The sequence below is a fragment of the Macaca thibetana genome, chromosome 1 (genome assembly GCF_024542745.1).
Source record: "Macaca thibetana thibetana isolate TM-01 chromosome 1, ASM2454274v1, whole genome shotgun sequence".
Classification (NCBI taxonomy): Eukaryota; Metazoa; Chordata; class Mammalia; order Primates; family Cercopithecidae; genus Macaca; species Macaca thibetana.
The window spans coordinates 216,180,129-216,192,231 of NC_065578.1; the positions used below are offsets into that span (position 1 = coordinate 216,180,129).

General features: G+C 47.0%; 2 protein-coding genes and 1 long non-coding RNA gene across 3 annotated transcripts in view; 2 read left to right on the plus strand and 1 right to left on the minus strand.

The window, feature by feature from the left end:
- EFCAB2 (EF-hand calcium binding domain 2) overlaps nucleotides 1-12,103 on the plus strand; it is a 483,350-nt gene that overhangs the window by 137,982 nt on the left and 333,265 nt on the right. The gene's annotated exons all lie outside the window — the stretch shown is intronic.
- Nucleotides 1-12,103, plus strand: part of LOC126951220 (cytochrome c oxidase assembly protein COX20, mitochondrial) — a 213,754-nt gene that overhangs the window by 128,231 nt on the left and 73,420 nt on the right. The window lies entirely within an intron of this gene.
- On the minus strand, nucleotides 1,493-11,197 carry LOC126951233 (uncharacterized). The gene is made up of 4 exons (XR_007724399.1): nucleotides 10,939-11,197; nucleotides 9,509-9,590; nucleotides 2,822-3,047; nucleotides 1,493-1,672 (listed from the first exon to the last, which is right to left on the minus strand). It is a non-coding gene; the product is annotated as an uncharacterized LOC126951233 (long non-coding RNA).

Here is a 12,103-nt window from a genome sequence, read left to right on the forward strand (position 1 = left end):
CAGAAGATGAGAGAATGACAATGGGAGAGGAAGGGAGGGATGCAGAGGGACACACAAGCATCCAGACTAAAAAGCACCTTTAGCCTTCACCTCTCGCCATTGCCCTCTGATTCCGAGCAGGGCTTGGAATCCAGACAGGGGCTGCCTCCCTCAAGTCGTTCTCCCTTTCCTCCATTCCTGTAACCAATTAGATATCAGTGATGCTTAAGTTTTTTGCAGATTCATCTTTTTTTTTTTTTTTTTTTTTAAATGAAGTTTCACTCTTGTTGCCCAGGCTGGAGGGCAATAAGTGCAATATTGGCTCACTGCAACCTCCACCTCCCAGATTCAAGTGATTCTCCTGCCTCAGCCTCCCAAGCAGCTGGGATTACAGGCATGCACCACCACGCCCGGCTAAATTTTGTATTTTTAGTAGAGACAGGGTTTCTCCATGTTGGTCAGGATGATCTTGAACTCCTGACCTCAGGTGATCCGCCCACCTCGGCCTCCCAAAGTGCTGGGATCATAGGCATGAACCACCATGCCCAGCCAGCAGATTCACCTTTCTTTTTTTTTTTTTTTTTTTTTTTTTTGAGACGGAGTCTCGCTCTGTCACCCAGGCTGGAGTGCAGTGGCCGGATCTCAGCTCACTGCAAGCTCCGCCTCCCGGGTTCACGCCATTCTCCTGCCTCAGCCTCCCGAGTAGCTGGGACTACAGGCGCCTGCCACCTCGCCCGGCTAAGTTTTTTTGTATTTTTAGTAGAGACGGGGCTTTCACTGTGTTAGCCAGGATGGTCTCGATCTCCTGACCTCGTGATCCGCCCGTCTCGGCCTCCCAAAGTGCTGGGATTACAGGCTTGAGCCACCGCGCCCGGCCCAGATTCACCTTTCAATCTCCCGTCCCGTTGCCCCTCCTAATCCCAACCATCCACACGTCGGCCTGAGGGCTTGGTTGTAGCAGATGGTCTCCGTGTCCCCCTCCAGTGCATCCTGTACGCGGCTGTCAGGCAAGGCCTCTTGGTGTGGTTTTCTGTGTGTCACTTTCTACTCAAGGAACCACTGGGGAATCTCCATTATCACTGGTCCCACAGTCCACGTCTCTGGCTTTCAGCACCCTAATTTCACTCCATTCTCCCAACCAGGTTTATTTCTCGTCAGTACTCACACTCCCTCTTGCCACGCTCCTGACTTTGTTAATGCTGTGCCCTTACCCTGAACTGTGCTCCTCCCACCAGGCAGCCAAACCAAATTCAACCCACCCCACACACCCACCTGGAGATCGTTTTCCCCCGGCTCAGCTGAGCTGACCTGGCACTGTTCTTAACCCCCAGTGCATGGACATTACCACATAGCCTGGCACTGAAGTATTCTCCAACTATTTCATGCTTAGTAATTATCTCTCCATGGACTCTAAATGCGTTGAGGGTAGGAATCATCTTCTGTTCTCCTATATATCTCCCTGGGCCTAGACTAATGCTGAGCAATAGAAATCATGTTATCACTCAAGTTATAATGAGAAGAGGAAAGTTTTTATTTTATTAGATCTCTTTGGGAAAGTGCTGTATGTGCTCGGAAGAAACACACTGACAAGCTTACTGAGGATAAGGAGGAGGCCTCCCAGGGCATTCTCAAGCAACGAAAGATGTTTGCTGAATTATTTGCCAGAAGATCAGGAGAGTACTTTAAGGAGCTTCTGAGAAAAAGGAAAAGCAAAAAGAGAATGAGAAATGAGACAGGGATGCTGTATATTGTATTAAAATGAGATGCCCCTACCCCCAAACCCTCGGTTGTTTTGTTGTTGTTGTTGTTTTTGAGATGGAGTCTTGCTCTGTCGCCCAGGCTGGAGTGCAGTGGCGTGATCTCAGCTCACTGCAAGCTCCGCCTCCCAGGTTCACATCATTCTCCTGCCTCAGTCTCCCGAGTAGCTGGGACTACAGGCGCCCGCCATGACGCCCAGTTAATTTTTTTGTATTTTTAGTACAGACAGGGTTTCACCGTGCTAGCAGGATGGTCTCAATCTCCTGACCTCGTGATCTGCCCTCTTCGGCCTCTCAAAGTGCTGGGATTATAGGCGGGAGCCACCGCGCCTGGCAACCCTCAGTAAAATTCTATTAAAACTCAAAAACCAGCTGTCTAGGTAGATTTCTGTTGGGAACCAGTGAAGGGGCCAAGATTTCTATGGAGGGTAATGTGAGGTTTTGAGATAGATGCAAACAGGAGCCAGGTAGACACAGAGGCCTTGACTAGCATTTGGATTATATTCCAATATATATTCCAATATATGATTGATCAATTGGCCAGTGTGGAGAATTATCATGGAAATGCTTGTGGTGACTCACTGACCCCAGATGTATATTTCTCCTGTCTCTCCCATCTCACTACTATCTATTTGAGGAAGTATTAAAGTGAAGGCCACATCGGACTCCATAGGATAACAGGTAGCCACAAAGTCTTTATTCATAAAATCCACTTCAGGCTTGGCATGGTGGCTCATGCCTGTAATCCCAGCACTCTGGGAGGCCGAAGCAGGCAGATCATGAGGTCAGGGGTTCGAGACCAGCTTGGCCAACATAGTAAAACCTTGTCTCTACTGAAAATACAAAAATTAGCCGGGCATGGTGGCATGCGCCTGTAGTCCCAGCTACTCAGGAGACTGAGGCAGGAGAATCACTTGAACTCAGGAGGCGCAGGTTGCAGTGAGCCAAGACCATGCCATTGAGCTCCAGCCTGGGTGACAGAGTGAGACTCCATCTCAAAAAAATAAATAAATAAAAATAAAATAATAAAATCCACTTCAAAAACATTTTTTTAAAACTGTGAGTGTGTTTGATTCTTAACTCACCTCAAGGTTAGGTAAGTTATCCATTCAGTGAGCATACATCTGGCTATTAGCTTGGGTTTAAGTGGTTGCTTCAGGTATACTCAGGGTATAGGTGCAATTTGGCACCTGCTGGTTGAGTCATTTATAATTGTCCAAATTTGAGGAGGTATGAATTATGCCATCTCAACTAGATTTAAAATGGAATGCATGGTCTTCTAGATGCTTTGATTCCACCAATATTATCATGCTGGAGAAAATAAACATTTCATTTTTAAGACATGACAGATGGCTTGGTAAGCACTCCAGATACTGTAGGTGCTCAGTTCAAGTCTGTTAATGAAGGCAGACTTTGTTCATTACATTAAGTAAAAATGCAAAAGCAAGCAGGGTATGTATGAGTGTTCTCCAGAGAAACAGAACTAATAGGGAAGGGATGTAGATATAGATGTCTTAGTCCATTTTTTGTTGTTTATAACAGAATACCTAAAACTGGGTAATTTTTTTTATTTGTATTTATTTATTTTTTAGATGAAGTTTTGCTCTTGTTGCCCAGACTGGGGTGCAGTGGTGCGATCTCGGCTCACAGCAACCTCCGCCTCCTAGGTTCAAGCAATTCTCCTGCCTCAGCCTCCCAAGTAGCTGGGACTACAGGTGCCCGCCACCACATCCGGCTAATCCATTCATGAAGGCAGAGTTCTCACGACCCAATCACCTCTTAAAGTCCCCACTTCTCAATACTGCCACACTGGGGGGTTAAATTTCAATGTAAGTTTCAGAAGGGACAAATATTCAAGCCATAGCAATAGATATATGAAGAGATGTATCATAAGGAATTGGCTCACACAGTCATGGAGGTCAAGGAGTCCCAAGATCTGCAGCTGGCAAGCTAGAGACTCAGGAGAGTTGATAGTGAAGTTTTTTGTTTTTGTTTTTTTGGGGGTTTTTTTTGATACAGAGCCTCACTCTGTTGCCCAGGCTGGAGTGCAATGGCATGATCTCAGCTCATTGCAACCTCCACCTCCTGGGTTCAAGCGATTCTCCTGCCTCAGCCTCCCAAGTAGCTGGCATTACAGGCACGTGCCACCACACCTGGCTAATTTTTGTATTTTTAGTAGAGACGGGGTTTCACCATGTTGGCCACACTGGTCTTTTTTTGTTGTTGTTGTTTTGTTTTTGTTTTGTTTTGTTTTGTTTTGTTTTTGTTTTTTGAGACGGAGTCTCGCTCTGTCGCCCAGGCTGGAGTGCAGTGGCGCGATCTCGGCTCACTGCAAGCTCTGCCTCCTGGGTTTACGCCATTCTCCTGCCTCAGCCTCCTGAGTAGCTGGGACTACAGGCGCCCGCCACCGCGCCCGGCTAATTTTTTTTTGTATTTTTAGTAGAGACGGGGTTTCACCGTGGTCTCGATCTCCTGACCTTGTGATCCGCCCGCCTCGGCCTCCCAAAGTGCTGGGATTACAGGCGTGAGCCACCGCGCCCGGCCGGCCACACTGGTCTTGAACTCATGAACTCAAGTGATCCACCAGCCTCAGCCTCCCAAAGTGCTGGGATTACAGGTGTCAGCCACCACGCCCGGCCGATGATGAAGATTTAATCCAATGTTTGGTAGGCTCAAGACCCAGGAAGAGCCGAGGTTTTAGTCTGAGTCCAAAGGCAGGAAAAACAGTCAATCAGGCAGAAGGAATTTTTTGACTCTTGGGAGGAGCAGCCTTTTGTTATATTTAGGCCTTCAGTTGATGGGTGAGGCCCACAATCTGCTTTACTCAGTCCACCAGTTCAACTCTTAATGGCATCCACACACACTCTTACAGACACACAGAATACCGTTGAACCAAACGTCTAGGTACCCTGTGGCCCAGTCAAATTGGCAAATAAAATTAACCAGCACAAGGTACAACATTGAATTCTAATTATATAAAATATAAACTCAGGCAAAATTAATATATTCCGTAACAATTAAAATCAGGAGAGTGTCTGCTCTAGAGAGAAAGAGAAGGGGCTTGAAGGGGCTTCTGGTTATTGGTAATGTCTTATTTCCTGATTTGATGTTGGTTATACAGGTATGTTCACCTTGTAAAAATTTATTGAATTTATTGAACTATCCACTAGGGATTGATGCCCTTTTCTGAATGTATGCTAAGCTTCAATTCATCATTATTTGTTTATTGAGACAGAGTCTTGCTCTGTCACCCAGGCTGGAGTTCAGTGGTGCAATCTCGGCTCACTGCAAACTCCACCTCCTGAGTTCAAGTGATTCTGCTGCCTCAACCTCCCGAGTAGCTGGGATTACAGGTGTGTACTACAATGCCCAGCTAATTTTTATAATTTTAGTAGAGATGGGTGTTGGGAACAGGATGCCAAATCTGGCCATAAACTGGCCCCAAAACTGAGCATAAACAAAATCTCTGCAGCACTGTGACATGTTCGTGATGGCCATGATGCCCAGCTGAAGGGTGTGGGTTTACCGGAATGAGGGCAAGGAACACCTGGCCCGCCCAGGGTGGAAAACCCCTTAAAGGCGTTCTTAAACCACAAACAATAGCATGAGCGATCTGTGCCTTAAGGACATGCTCCTGCTGCAGATAACTAGCCAGACCCATCCCTTTGTTTCAGCCCATCCCTTTGTTTCCCATAAGGAATACTTTTAGTAAATCTATAATCAATAGAAACAATGCTTATCACTGGCTTGCTGTCAATAAATATGTAGGTAAATCTCTGTTCAGGGATCTCAGCTCTGGAGGCTGTGAGACCCCTGATTTCCCACTCCACACCCTATATTTCTACGTGTCTTTAATTCCTCTAGTGCTGCTGCTAGGGTCTCCACAACTGAGCTGGTCTCAGCAGACGGGTTTCACCGTGTTGCCCAGGCTGGTCTCAAACTCCTGGCCTCAACCAATCCGCCCACCTTAGTCTCCCAAAGTGCTGGGATTACGTTTTACTGGGGATGATGGGAGTGGGCATGTGGAATGTTTTAGGAGATAACATTGCTTTAAATTCCTTCCAACAAGCTTATGTATTCTTGGCTAGAATTCTTCAGCCTCTCAGAATCTCTGGATAGGAAGCTGGATCATGGATCCTGTCCAGGTTCCATTACGTTAAAGCCCAGTTAGTTCGAGGGGCATCTCTTTCGCCTCAAGAGAAGTTCCTGACAGAAAGGACAACAGTGAGCTCTGGCTATGGGACCTGCACTGCCAAAAGTACAGGAGCCCATTCCAATCACAGCAGGTGCCACAGCTATCAATCTAGGAAAAGATGACCTAGGGGAAGTCACATCACACAAGAAACTTGCAGCCAATTAGTTCCTTCCATTTTTGTTGCTGTCGTGCTTTCTCAGTCTCCTTCTGAACGTTGTTGCTTTGAAATTTCCGGGCAGCAAGAAACTGATGTAAGACCTGATTCCTATCTGTTTCTGTGGGAAAATCACAGTCCCAAAGGGAGTTTTGGTTGATTTTTTTTAAAGACATATTGTCCAAAGGATTTTTTTTCCTCCTAATTTTTTCAAATGCATGTTCTTTGAGACCCAAATCCACTGGCACCCAGTGAAGCAGACATCCACTGGTTAGGTTAACCAAGGCAGAGAACTGATCTAAATGATTTGGGCTCCAAATTAAAATTTTGGTCTGAATCCAGTGCCTTGTTAAAATTCTTCAGATTCAGCTTAGCCTTGCATTTGGTAGAACATTTATTTAGGCGTTGTGTCATATGATGGAAAAAGGTTGACATGGTTTAGGATTCTGGCTCACCCGCCTACTTGCTGAGTAACCATTGGTAGATGATTTAACCTCTTTAAGGCTGTTTTCTCAAACTCGGTATTGTGGGATGAATTAAAATGTGTATATGAGGCTGGGCATGGTGGTTCATGACTGTAATCTTGCACTTTGGAAGGCTAAGGCAAAAGGATTTCTTGAGCCCAAGATTTCAAAACCAGCCTAGGCAACATAGCAAGACACCATCTCTACAAAAAAGTATTAATAAAAAATTAGCCGGGGCCAGGCGAGGTGGCTCACACCTGTAATCCCAGCACTGTGGGAGGCTGAGGTAGGTGGATCATGAAGTCAGGAGTTCAAGACCAGCCTGGCCAATATGGTGAAACCCCGTCTCTACTATAAATACAAAAATTAGCAGGCGTGGTGGCACACACCTGTAATCCCAGCTACTTGGGAGGCTGAGGCAGGAGAATCGCTGGAACCCAGGAAGTGAAGGTTGCAGTGAGCCAAGATTGTGCCACTGCACTCCAGCCTGAGCAACAGAGCGAGACTCCGTCTCAAAAAAAAAAAAAAAAAAAAAAATTAGCCAGGCATGGTGGTGCACGCCTGTAGTCTCAGCTAATTGGGAGCATGAGGTGGGAAGACTGCTTTAGCCCAGGAGGTTGAGGTGGCAGTCAGCCAGGTTTGCACCATGGCACTCTAGCCTGGGCAACAGAGCGAGACTCTGTCTCAAAAAATACATAAATAAATAACATACATGCAAAGTGCCTAAACCACTGTAGTTACTCAGGTAAATAATATACATTCATCATTATCATCATTTCAATAGCCTATGAAGTCAGTGTAGACCCGGCCTAATGCAGTCAAAGTGGTTGAACTCAAAAAGCACATAAACGCCTTTATTCTGTGGGAAGTGTGTAGCTTTACAGCCTGCAGGAAATACTTAAATAGAATCTAGACAACATTCAAATCATCAACAGGTTTTGAATCTCCCAGATTAGAATATTTGTGATTATGTGAGCTTGACATCAATGAAATGGAATAAAGAAATGTTCATTTCTTTTTTTTTGAGACATGGTCTCACCTGTTGCCCAAGCTGGAGTGCAATGGCACAATTACTGCAGCCTCGACCTCCAGGCTCAAGTGATCCTCCCACCTCAGCCTCCTGAGTAGCTGGGACCACAGGCACACACCGCTATGCCCAGCTAATTTTTGTGTATTTTGTAGAGATGGGATCTTGCTCTGTTGCCCAGGCTGGTCTCAAACTCCTGGACTCAAGTGATCCTCCCACCTCAGCCTCCCAAAGCACAGGCATAAGCCCCCACACCCAGCCATTCTAATAACTTCAGTGTGTCTGGCTTGATGTTTATACTATATTTGATTGATCTTTTTGATGACATGAGTGGGTGGTAGAAAAGACTATTTACTTGTGTTTTGATGAACTGGTGGATTTTTTTAATTTTGAAAAATATAATTCACAATAACATAATTCAAAAATATCTAATGAATGTATTTTAGAATGGCTATTGATAGTGAAGAAATCTTATGGGTTGGGGTGTTTCACACTGATTTATTTTTATGCTGACTTTAGAAAAATTTCTGGACCAGGAGTGGTGGCTCACGCCTGTAATCCCAGCACTTTGGGAGGCCCAGGCGGGTGGATCACTTGAGGCCAGGAGTTTGAGACCAGCCTGGCCAACATGGTGAAACCCCATCTCTACTAAAAATACAAAAATTAGCTGGGTATGGTGGCACATGCCTGTAATTTCAGCTACTCAGGAGGCTGAGGCAGGAGAATCGCTTGAACCTGGGAGGTAGAGGTTGCAGTGAGCCAAGATCGCGCCATTGCACTCTAGCCTGGGCAACAGAGCAAAACTCCATCTCAAAAAAAAAAAATCATAATTTCTGGCAAGGTACAGTGACTTAACCCTGTAATCCCAGCACTTTTAGAGGCTGAGGCAAGAGGATTGCTTGAAGGGAAGACCAGCCTAGGCAACAAAGCAACACCTCTGTCTCCACAAAAGTATAAATAAATAAATAAATCAGCCAGGTGGGGTGGTGTGTGACTGTAGTCCTAGCTACTCAGGAGGCTGAGGCAGGAGGATTGCTTGAGCCTGGGAGTTTGAGGTTACAGTGAGCTATGATCACACCACCTCACTCCAGCCTGGGTGACAGAGTGAGACCCAGTTTCTTAAAAAAAAAAAAAAAATAACAGTTGGGCACGGTGGCTCATGCCTGTAATCCCAGCACTTTGGGAGGTCAAGGCAGGTGGGCCACGAGGTCAGGAGTTCAAGACCAGCCTGGCCTACATAGTGAAATCCCGTCTCTCCTAAAAACACAAAAAATTAGCCAGGCGTGGTGGCGGGAACCCGTAATCCCAGCTACTTGGGAGGCTGAGGCAGCAGAATCGCTTGAACCTGGGAGGTGGAGGTTGCAGTGAGCAGAGATTGCGCCACTGCACTCCAGCCTGGGTAACAAGAGTGAAACTCAGTCTCAAATAAAATAATAATAATAACGAAAGAAATTAATTTCCTTCACAGTAGTTTACCAAGTGTGACAGCAAAAGTACTGAGGTTAACAAGCATTTTGGAAATGTGATTTCTGAAAAAAAGTAATGAGAATTTTTTTTCCTTTGCAGGTGGAGAGAAACTTTTTTTGTGTGAAATTATCATGTCAGATAAACCCAAGGTATAAGCTGAAATAAAAATAATTATGTAATCTCTCTTCTTCATCTTATCTCCTTTTTAAGGAATATAAACTATTGGTAATACACTAGCGAGAACTCTAATAAGTGAGTCATAGCCTGTGAATCATGGCAACGCCTCAGAAGGCTCTGATTGGGAAAACGAATTATAGTTCTCTTCCTGCACTAAAATAATAACCTCTCCCACAGGGAGAAAAACATGGTTTTCCAGCAGTGAACTTTAACTTCTCCTCTTTATTTTTTCCTGGTTTGATTTTTATGGGAATCTGGTCTAGGATGGCTGGCTCCTCTAAGACTTACATTATTTAGAGTCGTCTTCCATACAGGCTGTAATTCTTGCTGTCTCTCTCTCTCTCTTTCTTGTACTTGTTTGCTGTTATTTCTACAAAGATAAGACATAACAGGTAACCTGTTTTTACAGCGTGCAGTTTACAAAGCACTTTCATAAATATCTCATTTGAGCATCTTAGCAGCTCTATGGAAAAACATAAATTATTACTCATTTCTACAGATCGAGAAACCTAGGCCCAAGAGAGGTAAGCGACTTCCCAAAGTACAATGCCTCTTGACATCAAGTCAAGTACATCAAATCCCTCTTCAGTTCAGTGGACACCACCCCACATGGTTATCACAGCAGAGAGATGGAGGGTGGGTGTAAAATGCTAACACAGTGAGAGCACTAGACTTTTTCACGGCAAAGAGCACAGTAACTTACAGAGATGTTTGTACCATGCCGGAGACAGCACGGCCGACTCCCAGGCAGAGTTAGGAGCTGCCCAGGTCTGCAGGTCCCCAGGGAGGGACAGCTTTGGAGGACACCCATGCAAACTGAGGATTCCAGCAGACACAAGCAGCTCACCTCAGCTGCTGTAACCGGTGGTGACCGGTGGGGTTAAACCTATCTATCCTGCCCCCAAAACACACCCTTCTCAGCCACCTATCCCGGGACAGGACACACCACTGTTGGCTCCCCACCCACAAGTGTCTAGCATAACACAAACCCTGCGAAGCCCTGGGAATTCGAGGAAAGGGAAAGCTAGTTTTCTAGCACAGTGTCCTTCAGTGCGGCTGGGCTTCCAGCCTGGCTGTGCTTCGAGGCTGCACGCTCACACGAATTGTCTCCTTGAGTAGATGACTCGTTCACTCGAGAACCAGCCATCAATGGCCTGTGGTTACAGAGTGGAAGACACAGTGAAGCAGGGGGATTATAAATGGGGTGCTCACCGTAAACCAGATTGTTTTGCCCCTCTCCTTTCTCTCATCTGTCCTTCTTGTCCTTTATGCCCCAATGGCACCTATGAGGTCCCTTCCCCAAGCAAAGCTGCTGGCACCTGCACACAGAGAGCATGACGCTCACTAGAGGCTCTCCAGAGGACAGCAGTGCTCACAGGAGCACCCGTCAGTGTAGCCTGAGCAACCCTGGCTGCCCAGGCCCAGAACCTCCTCCCCTCCCCTTTCAGCCACCCAGACTCATACCCTTAACCTCCTCATTATCCAGACCTACAGCCCCCACACCCGCTCTCCAGTCACTCCTGACCATGTCCTCTATCTGTCCAGCTCACTCCCTCAGCACCGCAATTCCAGCAACCCTATGAGTCCACCAAGACCTACAGTCCTGCCCTGTAGAGACCTCGCCACCTTCTCACTGTCCCCCAGCCCCCACGTCCTCCCCTCCCTCCTGATCCAGTCACTATGGTCATTCATCTGCTTAGACCCCCTGACTTCCTCACCTCTCTCTCGCTTTCAGGCTCTCTCCTGATGAAACCACAACTCTGGTTGAATGGAGCTCTCCAGCCACTCTGGGCCTGCACCGCCCCATGGCTGGAGAACAAACTCAGTCAGCCTCTGTTCACCCTTTACATTGCTGATAAAAATCCCGTGGGCCCTGAATGATGCTCCACAAACATATTATACTTCTCTTGTCTTTTCTGTCTCCCACTCTCCCAGGTGATGATTTCATACCTTCTCTTCTCTCCCTACACCTTCACCACCTCCTCCCCCTCCTCCCTTTCAGCAACTTCGCTTCCTACTTCACCAAGAACATCGCAGCCATCAGAAAAGAGCTCCTACGCGCTCTCACCAGCGTGTCCACCCACCCCGCGTGTCTGTGTCCGAGCACTCAACCTTCTCCCCGCGGCGTGGGTGAGCTGCCCTGCCCCCGCCGGCCCCTCCGTGGGATGGGACCCCAGCTCCTCCGGCCCACTCGCGGACATAGCTCCTGCAGCTGTCTTCTCTCTCCTGCACCTCCACGTTTTCCTTCTCGATTGAGTTAGTCCCATCCGCTCATAAACACACTGTATTTCTCCCGTCTGAAGAAGAAAAAAAGCAAAGCTCTCTTCACTTCACTTTCCCCTCCAGCTTCCACTCCGTTTCTCTACTTTCTTTTACGACAAAACTCCTTCAAAGAATGGAGGGTGCCCTTCCTCCACCGCCTCCGATTTCTCTCCCCCGGGCCTCGCTCAAATTCACCACAACTGGGCTTTTGCCCCGGCCATGCCACTAAACAGGTGTGCAGGTCACTGGTGAATTCCACGGTCACTCTTCTTGCTTGACCCGTTGGTGACGTGACATGCAACTGACGCATCTCCTCCTTGAACCGCTTTCTTCTCTCGGCTTCCAGGATGCTGCTCTCTCCCGGTTCTCCTCCTGCCTTTCTAGACGCCCTCTCTCAAGCACTTTATTGGTTTTGGTGGTGGTGGTGGTGGTTTTGAGACAAGGTCTTGCCTTGTCACCCAGGATGGAGTGCAGTGGCCCAGTCAAAGTTCACTGCAGCCTTGACCTCCTGGGCTCCAGTGATCCTCCCACTTCAGCCTCCCAAGTAGCTGGGACCACAGGTGCCCACGACCACACCTGGCTAATTTTTAAATATTTAATAGAGATGAGGTCTCGCTATGT